The sequence below is a fragment of the Elephas maximus genome, chromosome 23 (assembly GCF_024166365.1).
Source record: "Elephas maximus indicus isolate mEleMax1 chromosome 23, mEleMax1 primary haplotype, whole genome shotgun sequence".
Taxonomy (NCBI): Eukaryota; Metazoa; Chordata; class Mammalia; order Proboscidea; family Elephantidae; genus Elephas; species Elephas maximus.
The window spans coordinates 31,817,731-31,831,733 of record NC_064841.1 but is presented as its reverse complement, the minus strand read 5'-3'; the positions used below and the strand labels follow the sequence as shown (position 1 = coordinate 31,831,733).

Below are 14,003 nucleotides of genomic sequence, written 5' to 3'. Positions count from 1 at the left end.
ATTTGCTTTAAGTTGTGGCAGACGACATGCCAAAAAGGTGAGACTCTACGAAAAAAGCTTGAAAAAAGAGTTCATTGCCGTGATCATATAAACCATACCACGAAGGGAATTTGACATATATTTAATATGAACAATTCTTATTATTCTGCATGGCTATTGGGTAAAAATAGTTTGCAGTTAGTATAAATGACTGTAATTACCATTATGGTTACATGGCTCAACCAAGCACTTGGTAGAGTTAGTTATGGAAAAAATGATGAACAAAGCAAAGACCTTTGGCTGTCGTAGCCGTCTATATAACAAGAGCATGGATGAGGAATAGCCATGGACGTGACATACTATTCACTTCAAGAATGTGACCCTTGCTTCCCCCTCCCCCGCCTTTTTTTTTTAGAACCCCCAAAGCAGGAAAGAATGAAGGAAAAGGAGTTTGTGACATGAGAGATTTTAGATATACTTAGGATATTGAAGCCAATGAAAAAATCTCCTAGTACGTCAGAGGCAATTCTGGTAAAAGAACATCCAGGTTAATTACATGTGTACTTTTTGCAATTATACCCCAGCGTGCCTATTGACTGAGTGCCTGTACTGTGTGGTCTTTTCCTCGTACCTCAGGAGCTTAGACCTTGAATGATAAAGGCATGGCACTCAAGGCAGCCTCCACCCCAATAGGTGCCAGTGCTCCAGTTTCTGCACCTGACTGATTCACACCAGAGCAGCTTCCTGAGTGGCATCATGGCCGACCTTACCAATCAAGCACACCATGCCTTCCTGTCAGACCTGGAAGCTTCTTCAGAAACCATCTCAGCACATTGCTGCAGGCAGCCAACTGCAAATTGATTGGAGCTGGCCTGTAAATTAGATTCTCTTTGTCATCTTTGATTCAGGTATTTATCTGCCTTCAGGCAGGAGACTGAAACAAATGCTCTCCAAAATTCGTGTCCAGTTCTATGAGCCCAGAAAGCCTCAGTTCCAAGAATCTAATTAGCTGAACAAGGTTGTGATTATATAAGAAAAAACCTCCTGAGTTTTAAAGCATTTAGGTAAATCAAATGTTAGGTCGTTTATGGCCATGGTTATATGGACAACTCTTACTTTACCTTGGCATACTTTAGATTCATTTAGTTTTTTGTTTTTGTTTGTTCGTGTGTGTGTTTATCGATTTACTTCCTATTTAATTTTACCCATGTTCAAAATTTCGGACCATATTTACGTAAGTTCATTATCACTTTTTCATAGTTACTGTTTTAATCATTATGGGTTTCTGAACTAACTTATAATTCAGTCTTATTGTTTCTCTTAACCTTACTAAAAAACAAAACCCAGTGACGTCGAGTCAGTATTACTAGTCAGTCTGAAATATGGCGATGCTAAAATATCTCTGAGCCCCTGGCCCCTGGAATGAGAGTGCCCTGCTTGCCTTTATAGGAGAGCCTACCTGCCAGTTCCCTTTTCAGCACACTGGCCTTACTTTGAACAATTGGAAAAGAATTAATGTTTAAACATCAAGTACCCCTGAATTTAAAACCAGTTTGTCATCTTTCCACACTCGTCTATGTTTTGGTAATTTTTTTTTCTTACTTTCTTCAATTCCATCTCACAAATATCTGACCCTCATTCCATACAAAAGATCTCAGGGCTGTAGGTATGGCTCTATACTGTTTTCTGGCACTCTTTCACTTTCTTGTTCCCCCAAAACCCACAATGCGTTAGTTTCTTTATGTTTTTGTTTTTTTTTTTTTTCCATTTGATGCAGTATTTTTCCCTAAATTAAAGTTTACAGAAAGAAGTTGTACCACATTGTGATTTCCCATTTCTCCCACGGCACCAAAATAAATAGAGTAGAAGGTTTAACCTTGTTAAACTTTTGATTCTGTGGGGGATATACGCATGACTCCCAAGATTTCGACATTGCCCGTGGTGGTGGTGCTTTGGTAATTAATTTGTTGTTGTTGTGTGGTATTAGTTGCTGTGGAATCAATTCTAACTCATGGAAATAAACTCTTCAAAATCACTGTGCAACATTAAATTTTATTTCCAGTAATTCTACTCTTTTTCTTCATTTTTTCATCCCATACATTAATTAAATAGTATTAAGGAAGAGTATGAGTAAATATTCTGAGGCAAGAATGAGCATATAACACTTTGGGGGTTAATGGGTATTTTAGCCTTGCTAGAGTAGGGTGTTTTTTTTTTTTTTTTTTTTAGAGTAGGGTGCTTAGAACATTTTAAGAAGGCATACCGTCAGGGACAAATCTAAAATCAACCAACCACCATAGAGTGTTATGACTTCAAAAGGTGAGCACCTCTAACTGTTGCTTGGGTGTCTTTACAACATTTTAATTTGTGTTGGGGAGTGAGGGGGGTCTTACTAAAATTTCTCCAATTCATCTTAAAAGTAAAGACTCTTGGGACCATTCTTTAACAATTCTTTTGGGTCATTCCAAAACACCTCTGTTATGGAGATTAATACTCTTTGATTCTGAGCCAAAAGCATGGTTTTCAGATGTTACAATTACCTGTTCAGCTTCTCGGGGGTAATTATTTGAAAAGAGTAAATGCTCTGGCTACAATTGCCTCTGTGGGAGCCACAGTAATTGCCATTCATCAGGGCAGCAACCTGCTGAGGACATCAATTCATAAACTCTGGGCCATCAATAAACTGGAACCTGGGCCCCTGGTGCCAACATTCTTTACACAATGAAATATTATTACTGGCAATTAGGTAAACAATGAGCAAACCCGGAAATGAAAGAGAGGTTGCCAGTGACTACATTAGCGTCATCTATGGACGCCTTGATTCTTTTCCTGCAAGGGAAACACCTTGGGATAACTATTTTTACACAACCGGCATCTGATTTCACTTTGCATAGCATTCTTCATCTAACAAACTATCACAGAACGGTGTAGAGACTAAAAAATGAAGAAAGAGGGAAATGTTAACAAATTAGTCTTTGTTTTTGTTTTAACCAGGAAATGTGGCACGAGGGGGTACACAACTTTCTTATTATAAAACCAAAACCCACTGCCATCCAGTCGATTCTGACTCATAAAAAAAACGACCCTATAATACCCAAAACCAAAACCAAACCCACTGCCATCCATTCGATTCTGACTCATAGTGACCCTATAGGACAGAGTAGAACTGCCCCGTAGAGTTTCCAAGGAGTGCCTGGTGGATTCCAACTGCTGACCTCTTGGTTAACAGCTGTAGCACTTAACCACTACACCACCAGGGTTTCCGACCCTATACTAGATATCCACAGAGTGTCACCTTTGCAGGTAGCTGCTGTAAGCAAAATGGGAGGGGGAAAAGGGCCTTGTGACTGGATTCTAGGAAGCTAATTCCACAGCCATAATCCTGGGGCAAATTACTTACCAGTGTTCAGGGAATTTATGTTAATAAAATCTCCACATTTGTGAAGTGCTTAAGAGTTTAAAAGATTTTGCCATGTATCATGAAATTTCATCATGATGACATCTCAGTGAGGTAAATAGTGTGGGCATTACTATTTCTATTTTTTTTGTTTGTTTATTTGTTTTGCTTTGTTTTTTCATTTTTTTTTTATGGGTTTATGGGGTGGGTAGAAATGATTGACATCAGAGATGCTAAGTACTTGTTCAGGTCACATAGGTCAGTCCCAGACCAATGCGCTTTCTACTCTGCTATGTTGCCTGACTTCCTCAGGTTTCCCTGCCCAAGGAGTTCAGACCAGTCTTGAAGCACATTTCCAGCTTACCTAAACCTGCCACTACGCCACTTGAATGTCCCTGGTGGTGCAAACTGTTTGTGCTCTACTATTAACCTAAAGGTTGGTGCTCCAAACTTACGCAGCATGAGAAACGTGCTTCAAACACTTCACAATTGGCTCCTGTGATGATTACAGCCAAGAAAACCCTAAGGAGCATTTCTCCTCTGAAACACATGAGGTTGCCATGAGTCATGACTACATGGCAAAGACTTTGTTTTGTTTTGTTGTTTTTAAGGCAAACAGGCCTCAGCCCCGACCCCTCAGAGCAGCTCCCCTCACACTGCCCAGGGAAAGGCTGCAGCCTGAAACAAAGGAGGAACTGTGGTAAAGGCCTGCCTCTGGTGTTAAAGCTAGAAGACCAAAGAGTGAAACCCAAGGCACCAACAGCAGCTTCAGACAAACAGAGACAGGGCTTTAAAAGTTATTTGAACTGACAAACACAATGGTGAGGTTGAAATGCAATCAGAAAGCTGACGTATGATGAATGTGTGGGATGTTTTATGAGGTGAAAAAGAAAGTAACTGCAGAACCAGATAATTTCAGTCATTTTTCTGTCTAAGTTGGAATTGGTGAGTCCCTCATCTCCACTCCTGTTGTTTTTACCCAAATAAATAATGCTGCTGAAAGCTGTTTGACGGGAAAAGAGCGCACTGCTAAAACAGGAAAAATCTGCAAGAGCACAAGTGGTGGGAGGTCAGGAATTTTTAAAAGGCACCATTAGAGAAATGATGTGGTTTGGGGTAGGTTCCTAAGGTAATGCGGCGCGCCCTTGGTCAGGAAATTCTTTTTACTGATAAATCACATTTTATTTTTTTATGACCCTTAAGTTTATTAAATTCATTTTATATATCAAACAAGTTCAGGATCAATAAAATATATTTCTGAAAACTAAGCAGGGAATAGATGTCTAGTGGTTAGAGCAGAGAGGATGGAGGACCAGGAGTTCTTCAGTTTATTTTCAGCACCACCACAACTCCATGACTTAACGTGATTGGGGCTGAAGAGAAACTGATCTTCTCATTTTCTCATCTGAAACAATAAAAAACAAGAAATCCTTTTCACCCTTTGCAAAGTACTTACCATATTCATGCTTGCTTCTCTTATTTCCCCTTTCCCTTGATTTATGAGCCATCTCAAACTTTTGGGGAACTGCGAGAGGGTGTAAGATAGATAAATAGACTTTGCAGGCCTTTTAAGACCATGTCTCAGCAACATTTAAAAAAGAAAATGGCAAAGACAGGACAAATTCTAATGCCAGGTTCAAAATAGTTACATTTGTGCTCTGTTCCCAATAGGAACAAGGGTTAAGAGAAGAGAAAGTGACTATCCCTAGAGCCAGGTGCATAAAAAAGGTTCAAAAGAATTTCTGCTGAAGTCTCAGTGGAAAAAAAAAATTGCACCAGCTCCTAGGTATGGGATTAATTCTTAGACTAAAAAAGGAAACAAATATTAGAACGTAATTATCAAATAAAATACTTCTCAAGCTGAGGACTTTTCTGGTGTAGCTCATGTCTAAAATTAAGCAAAGAAAACAAAACATGGCAGACTTAATTTAGATTAAAAAAAAATACTGGAATTAGTAAACACTTTCACAACAAAGTGTGGGTTTTTAAAATTATTTTGTTGTGTGTTCAAATGCCTTAGCATTTTCACCCTCATTAAATTTTAATAAGCAAGGCTGTTGCCAGGAAAAATTGTGATATGAGTATAGCTTCATTTTTTTGCATCTTTGTTGTCTTTCTCATGTATCATGGGACACACACACACAATTTTATTAGTATGAGAAAAATAATTGTTACATTCTACCAATTTTCTTAAAGAGTAAGAACTGTGTGCTCTATCTCCTGTGGACCTGCCATGGCCCATGCACGATTGATAGGCCATTGGAAGTATTTGACTATCTTAGTTCAAGGATTTTTTGCTCCTGAAGTATGAAATTCTCCTTTGTTTTCCTTAAAATAAAAGATATTATAGAGATGAGCTTATATAGAGTCTAATCATTGCTGTTTTACATTAACTCTAATTTGAAGTATATAAACTATAATTTAAACATACAATTTTAAATATCTTTCGTTTTTTGTGAACCTAGACGTTAGTGCCAAATTCAGTACATTTAGCATATTTAGTTATACACTTTTGAGGCCTTTATTGAAACTCCTGCACTGGATTGTGTTTCGGGGACAATGACACACTATATTCCAAAAAAAAAAAAAACTTTATTGTATTGGGGTGTCCCCTGTGGCACTTAGAATCTTCAGCACAGAATATGGGATTGACTCCCCAAAAGTTTTATGTTGATATATCTGTTGTTTTCACGGATGGTTATATTTTCTGAAATGGATGGTAAGGGCTTTCAATGTAGCAACCATAGCTCCTTACTTATATGATCTGTACAGCATTTAACTCAATTCCGAGAAATAGAAGCAATCTCAGTTAGTCCAAGATTTTACAAACCAAAGAGCACAGAAAATTGGTAGAATGTAACAATTATTTTTCTCATACTAATAACATTGCGTGTGTCTGTGCAAAAAAATGAAACTATACTCATAACACAATTTTTCCTGGCACCATCCTTGATTATTGATGAGATTTGACCTAAGAATTTTAAATATAGGAATTAAGGTAAATATCAATAAACACAGATCAAAGAGATAAGAGAAATACCTCCAAATAAAGTTGTAAGCAAGAATTCTAGATGCACTAATTGTGGTTTTGTGGTGGTTGTCTTTTGTTATTGTTGCTATTGCTAAAGCCTTGTGTTACCTGCACAACAGCTGAGTTTATTAAACTTTAATGTATGAATCAAATGATTTTTCTGTCTACTGAACTCAGATTGTGGGGGGTTTGGTAGCTATTGTCACTTGATCTTGTTTATTTCTACATGGTTAACTATGAACAAAGACAGAATCATTTCTCAGTCCTCACACAATGATAACCACCATTCAGGTAATTGCCTTAGCTTAGCATTGAAGGTCTTTTCTTGCATCATCATTTGACTCATCCAGTTAATGGATAACATCTTTTTGCTTTGACAGTTTCTAAGATAAGAAAAATATAGCTGTTTCCTTCATCAGTGGCCAGTTTCTGTTGACCTTTAAAATGTACAATAGTCATTCTTCAATTCTTCCAGGGTTGATGTACACATTGTTTCTTATTCTTTAATAAAGTATTTCAATAGGTTTGTGGGAAAAAAGATGGTCAGCTTAGAGCTGTCTGGAATCAAGTGGGCCTCATCTGAGACCTGTTCTACTGCTTACAAGATCTTGGGCAAGTAATATCTTTGTGTATTAATTTCCTATTTTGTAAAATGGGGATAAATAGTACAGCCTAATTTATAGGATTGCTGGGAGGATAGCATGATTAAAAATACGTAAAGCACATAGAATAATGCTTCACATACCATATATGCAAAACAATAATTAGCTATACAGCTACTTATTCATCTACTCAACAAATAATTCATTGAAATTTTTATATGGGTAAGGTTTTGCACTAGGCTTTACGGGAATACAAAGATAAAAAGACACAGATTTTCTCTACCTTCAAGTAGTTAACTGTCTAGTGTTGTTAATAAGGCTCAAACAAAAATAACAACAATGTTGGATAACATTAAAAAAAAAAAAACACCGAAGTATATCATGTATGACAGAATACCCAGTGGTTTAATAAAATCCACCAAACCAAATCTATTGCCATTAAATCGATTACAACTCATAGCAACCCTACAAGACAGAGTAGAGCTACCACAGGGTTTCCAAGAAGCAGTTGTTGGATTCGAACTGCCAACATTTGGTTAGCAGTCAAGTTCTTAACCACCACACCACCAGGGCTACAATGGTAGTATTGTTTTTTTTCACTATATTCCTGTAATTTATACAGTGTAGTGATGTAGTGTTTTTGTGCTGCAATGAAGGGGTTCTTTTGTCAAAGTTTGACTGCCTGTTACTTATTTTCCTATTACCCCACACAGCAAAGTAACATAGTGTATTATAGCAGAAAGCAAGGATGCTGAAAAAAATTAAGTATAGAAAACAGATTTTGACCTCCTCTGGATCACTGAGTTGCACTAATCATACCTTCCTTTGTGCCTCGTTGTACGCTTTGCTTACTTGAAGGGTCAAAGATCATATCCTATTGAGCTTTGACTTCCCAGCATCTAACCAAATGTCCCTGGTTTCAGAAACCTGGCCAGTTAGAATATCACATTCTCTTGGCCACAGTGATTGGTTCAGGATAAGGAAAAATGACCCAAACAAGACCCAGAAGATTTCTGCCAGAACGATTGTTGAAAGACTCATTCTGTCTACTCCTATTGCCAAGCTGTTGGAATATGAGTGTAGAGTTGCCAGCAACCATCTTGCTGCCACCTGGAGAAAGTCTGAGAAGAAAGCAGAGCACAGAGCAGAGACAAGTGAGCTAGAGACATAAAGAGAGAGAGAGAACACTGATGGCACTGTTTAGACCCTGGACTCAGCTGTGCTTGGCCCACTCCTTAACCTTCCCAGTTAATAAGCCAATACATTCCCTCTTTGCTTAAAGCTAGTTTGGGAAAGGAGTTCATTGTTCACACACAAGAATCTTCAGTAATAGACTTTTTTTTTTTCTTAACCCTAAGGAATACAGAAACTTGCAGTAGCTCAAAAATCAAAAGCAACATAAATTAGAAGACCTAGTGTAAGTGCTTATATTAATATTATTGTTATTGATAGGGTTTTTTTTTCCTCAGTAAATCTTTCTAACACTTAGTTTTACAATTTGAATAGTTATGGAAGTGAAAACAATCATCATCATTACTATCACCCCCATTACCACTGTCATATGCATAGAGCTTTACAATTTGCAAAGAACTTCTTCTGTTGCATTTGATCCTAATGACAACCCAGTCATCAGAAAGGAAAGCATTGCTATTAATATTTTATGTGTAAGGAAATTAAGGCTTTGATCAGATAAGTAATTTGCCTAGGTTAATTCATTTAATAGATAACTTCTGTTTCCAAAAACTGATCTCTGCCATCATAAAAAAATAAATGTATATTGACTTCTACTTCTAGTGAAGATGGTGTAATAGACCCAGATTTACCCTTCCACCTTAAACAACTGCAAAACCAGAATATACATATATATACCTAGCAGCATCGAGTCGAATATATATATAGATAGATATAGGTATTTACACACACAGACACATATATAAATTTCAAACATTGGAAAATGGGCAACGTAGGACTGTCATCACTGAGAGAAGGGAAAACTGAGGTGACCTACACATGCAGTTGCACCAGGTTATGCCTAGAGGCAGTTTCCAGGCTGTAATTCAAAGAGAAGAAATTCAAAAAGAGCTTTGTAGTCTCTACAAATTGAGGAGACAGAGAAAGTAGTTCAGGAAGGCCAAGGCAGTTAGAATTTATGGGGTAGAGTAGCAGAAAAAAAAGGGAGATTCAGTGAGCTACACAGAGAAAGAGCTCCAGAGATATGCAGAGGGATCTCCTCTGATCTTTGGCTGAGTATTAATTAGTGTACACTGAGATAAAACAACCTAGGATCAGAGAAAAAACTACCAGAAAAGAGTAGGCAGAACAATTTCTGATGCTCATGCCGGTCTGAAAGTAGTTTGTATTCCCACCAAGCATAGTATTCTCTTGTATTAAAATACGAAGGTAGAGTTCTTAGAAGGGTCATGCATTGGTAGTGGGACTTAATTAGCCATAGACTAAAGCCTCTTCAGCTTACATTCTAACAAAGCTTAAAAGAAAGTCTCACAAGGATCCAATTGATTCCAAACAACTGTACACCAAAACAAAATCCAACACTGTTTAAAAGAATACTATAAGATCCAGCTACCAACAATGCAAAATTTATAATGTCTGGCGTTCACAAAGAAAATAATGAGCCAGCAAATAAAACAGGAAAATATCACTTATAAGCAGGATAAAGCCAATCAATAGAAACAATCCTATTAATAACAGTGATGAGGGAACTACCAGACAAACACATTAAAACAGTTACTACTAATATGCTCTATATGGGCAAGGAAGTAGGCATTAGCATAATTATGATGAAGAAAAAAATTAAAGATATAAAAAAGACCTAAATGGAACCTCTAAAGATGAAAAATTCTATGTATAAAACGAAAATTAAGTTTGATTATGTAAGAATGCATTAGTCACAGCAAAGGAAAACTTAAAAATAGAAACTATTGAAGTAGTAGAAACCATGAAGACATAGCAATAGAAACAACCTAAAATATAACACAGGCAGAAAAGAAAGATTAAAAAATATGCACAAAGCATCAGTGATCTGAGTCAATACCAAGCTGTCAATCTATGTGTAATTAGATTCCAAGAAAGAAAGCAGAAAGGAAAAGAAAAATACATATTTTTTTAAAAAATGGCTAATTATTTTCAAAATTAGGTTGGAAATCATCTGTCCAACAATACAAGAAGCTCAAGGAATTTCAAGCAAAAGAAATATAAATAACAGCATACCAAGGTATATGATAATTAAATTACTTAAACACGGTGATACATTTTAAAAGCAGCCAGAAAAGAAAAACACATTATGTATAAAGGATGAACAATAAGAATTACAGCAGACTTTTTTGTCAGAAACTATGCAAACCAGAAGACAATGAGATAGCGTATTTTTAAGTTTCAAAAGAAAGGGAGGAAGTGATGGAGGGAAGAAAGGAAGGAAGGGAGAAAGGGAAATTGTTAACTTTTTTATAACCTATCTAAAGTTTTGTTTTTTTTTCCAGACAATAACACAGACAATTCATTGCCAAAGACGAAAACAGATAACATGTGAGGATCATCTACAAGCAAAGGAATGTCATTGATTGCCAGACAACACCAGAATTAGGAGAGAAGCTCACAGAAGAAATTGACATGTCTGAGACCCTGATTCTCCAGGACCATGAGAAAATGAATGTTCTTTAAAGCCATCCATTTGTGGTATTTCTATTTGCAGCAGCACTAGGCAACTAAGACAGGCATCAAAGCCAAAACATTGAAAATCACTGTTGACTGCAGCATTTCCTCCACAATACACAACCAACTCAGTCCTGTCTTTTCTCCCTTTGAAATTTATCTGCTTCTCTCCATACCCACTTACTGCACTCATTGCACTCATGTGATCTCTTGTTTGAAGAATAGCAGCAACTTCCTACCTGGCCTCTCTACTCCAGCCACTGTGATCTTTCTAATTCCAGGTCTGATCTACCACTTACTCTTCCAGCACTGCCACACCACCCAGAGTATTAAGTCCTAACTGCTTTATATGTGCTTATAAACCCATTCACCACCTGCCCTACTTGCCTCTGCAACCATATCTCTGGCCTCTTCTGCCACAGAAAACTGTCTTCAGGTCTTGGAATGTGACATGTTTTCTTCCTCTCCTGGGATTTTTCTCATGCTATTCCCTCTCTCTTCAATATTCCTTCTTCAATCAACAGGCCTCTCTGCTATAACCTCACCAGGTTGTTTCTTCCTCATCCTGTAGTTCTTAATTAAATACCACTTCCTCTGAGCACCACTTGCCTTTTCTTGTGTTTCCATGGTGCTGACAGCCCCTGTCATAGCATTTACCAGAGTAAATTATTTTGGCAGTTTTTAAACCTGTATCCCCCTCTGGACCAAAAAATTTCCATGAGGGTAAAATGCTTACTATCTTCCTCACCAAATTCCCAGAGCTTAGCAGAGTGCATTTTACTTAAGAGACACCCAATAACTGTTAAACAAGTAGATGATGCTGCTTTCTCCCCTCACTATCAAAAACACTCAGGTTAATCAGATCATCTGTTCAAATTAAATGTTGGGCCATTTGCTTAGCTTGAGTTCGTAGTTCAAATGCTCCCTGTGGCAAGTAAGTAATTTTAAAGGGTCAATTAAAAAGTATCTTTGGTTGCATTTTTATTATACTAATCTCCCGTTTCTCACTCTTCCTTTAACTTACAAAGCAATTTGTGAACATATGGTATTAGTATGTGCCTGCAATGTACTTGTGTCAGGAAGGCTCAGAATAATCTGCCATTGATTTGTAACTCTGTCCATTTTTCCTACTTACAGAGAAAGAGGACTCAGGCTACATTTGATGTTTCTTCTGTTTACAAATGAGTAGTTATTTCTGTAAAAACTGTTATGCTCAAGGTAAAACCCCAATTATTCGGAATATATGTGCTCCCTAATAAAGTGCATAGCCATCATTGTTGTAAATATTATGCATTTTCTACCTCTGTTAACCAGTTTCCCCCAAGTCGGTTTCAACTCATGGTAACCCCATGTGTGTCAGAGTAGAATTGTACTCCACAGGGTTTTCAATGGCTGATTTTTTGGAAGTAGATCACCAGGCCTTCATTCCAAGGCTCCTCTGGGAGGACTTGAGTGACCAATCTTTCAGTTAGCAGCTGAGTACATTAACAGTTTGTACCACGAAGAGACTCTATCTCTGCTAGCACCATTTTATGAGGTTCAAAGGAGTGCTCAGAAAGAACCAAGAAGACCTATTTTAAGGAATGGGGGGATGTGATAGTCAAGTGTAGTGATTTGTCTGAGTGTAATGGAGGATGACACCCTTCTCTATATTATTTATGGTTTTAGTCCTAAAGGTGGGTTTGTCATAATTACTGTCTTTTCATCTTTGCTTTTGGGTAAGCATTGCTCGTTTAATCTCGTGTAATTGTTCTAAGAAGCTCATTCCTCTCAGGTGTTATTGTTTATTTTATGGGCTTGTCCATTGTTTGGCTGGAAGGTGGTCTCAGGGAATGGATTCAGTTCCAGATCAGAAGGGTGGCTTGGGGCCATAGCCTCAGGGGTTCCTCCAGTCTCTGTCAGACCAGAAAGTCTGGTCTTTTTCGTGAATTTGATTTTTTATTCTACATTTTTCTCCTGTTCTCTGCAGGATCCTCTGTTGTGATCGCAGCCAGAACTGTACGCAGTTGTATCCAGGCACCGTCTAGTTCTTCTGGTCTTGGGGTCACATAAGCTGTGGTTCATGTGGTCCATTAATCCTCTGGACTAATTGTTCCCTTGAGTCTTTGGTTTTCTTCACTCCCCTTGCTCCAGACAGAAAGAGACTAATAGTTGTATTTTAGATGGCTGCTCACAAGCTTTTAAGACGCCAGATGCTACTCACCAAGGTAAAAAAGGTAGGATGCAGAAATTGTCTTTATGAACTACGTTACGCCAATTGACATAAATATCCCCTGAGTCTGTGGTCCTTTGCCTTCAGGGTCCTAGGAACTTCATCCTGCGAGGTCTTTGGTTATATCTAAGAGGTTTCCCTGACTGTGCCCCTTGTGAGCTCTATTGTCTCTATTAATATGTAAGAAGTATCTACTATCACATATGTAGAAATATCCACCACTAAACCTGTATCTGCAAATCAGTGTGCTCCCTTACACCCCCCCACACCTCTTGGCATATCTACCTATATATCCATTAGTAAATTATTGTTTGTTAACACTATTGTCCAAAAGGAAAGAAACCACTCATCATTTCTTAAACCGAAGGAGCTAAAGAAAAAATTCAAGCCTTGAGTTGATATTCAAGCTTCACTGAAGGCATTGGCAAAAAAGACACCTCCAGGAATTTATGGAATACCAATTGAGATATTTCAACAAATGGATAAAGTGCTGGAGGTGCTCACTCATCTATGCCAAGAAATTTAGAAGACAGCTACCTAGCCAACCGACTGGAAGAGATCCATATTTGTGCCCATTCCAAAGAAAGAAAATCCAACAGAATGCACAAGTTATAGAAAAATATCATTAATATCACACATAAGTAAAATTTTGCTGAAAATCATTCAAAATGGTTGCAGCAGTACATTAACAGGGAACTGGCAGAAATTCAAGCCAGGTTCAGAAGAGGACATGGAGCGGGGTGTCATTGCTGGTGCCAGATGTCTCTTGACTGAAAGCAGAGAATACCAGAAAGGTGTTTACCTGTTTTTTATTGACTATGCACAGGCATTCGACTGTGTGGATCATAACAAATTATAGATAACATTGTGAATTCCACAACACTTAATTGTACTCATGCAGAACCTGTACATAGACCAAGAGGCAGTCTTTCGAACAGAACAAGGGGATACTGCATGGTTTAAAAGCAGGAAAAGTGTGTCCGCGTTGCATACTTTCACCACACTTATGCAACCTGTATGCTGAGCAAATAATCTGAGAAGCTGGACTATATGTACAAGAACACAGCATTAAGATTAGAGGAAGACTCATTAACAACCTGTGATATGCAGAGG

At 37.7% G+C, this 14,003-nt stretch overlaps 1 long non-coding RNA gene across 2 annotated transcripts in view; it reads left to right on the top strand.

Annotated features, from left to right (window-relative positions):
- LOC126066508 (uncharacterized) overlaps positions 1–882 on the top strand; it is a 34,269-nt gene extending 33,387 nt beyond the window's left edge. For both annotated transcript variants that reach the window (XR_007515117.1, XR_007515118.1), the window contains one exon: positions 616–882. This is a non-coding gene — a long non-coding RNA (uncharacterized LOC126066508). The remainder of the gene's footprint in view (positions 1–615) is intronic.
- Positions 883–14,003: the final 13,121 nt, after the last annotated feature.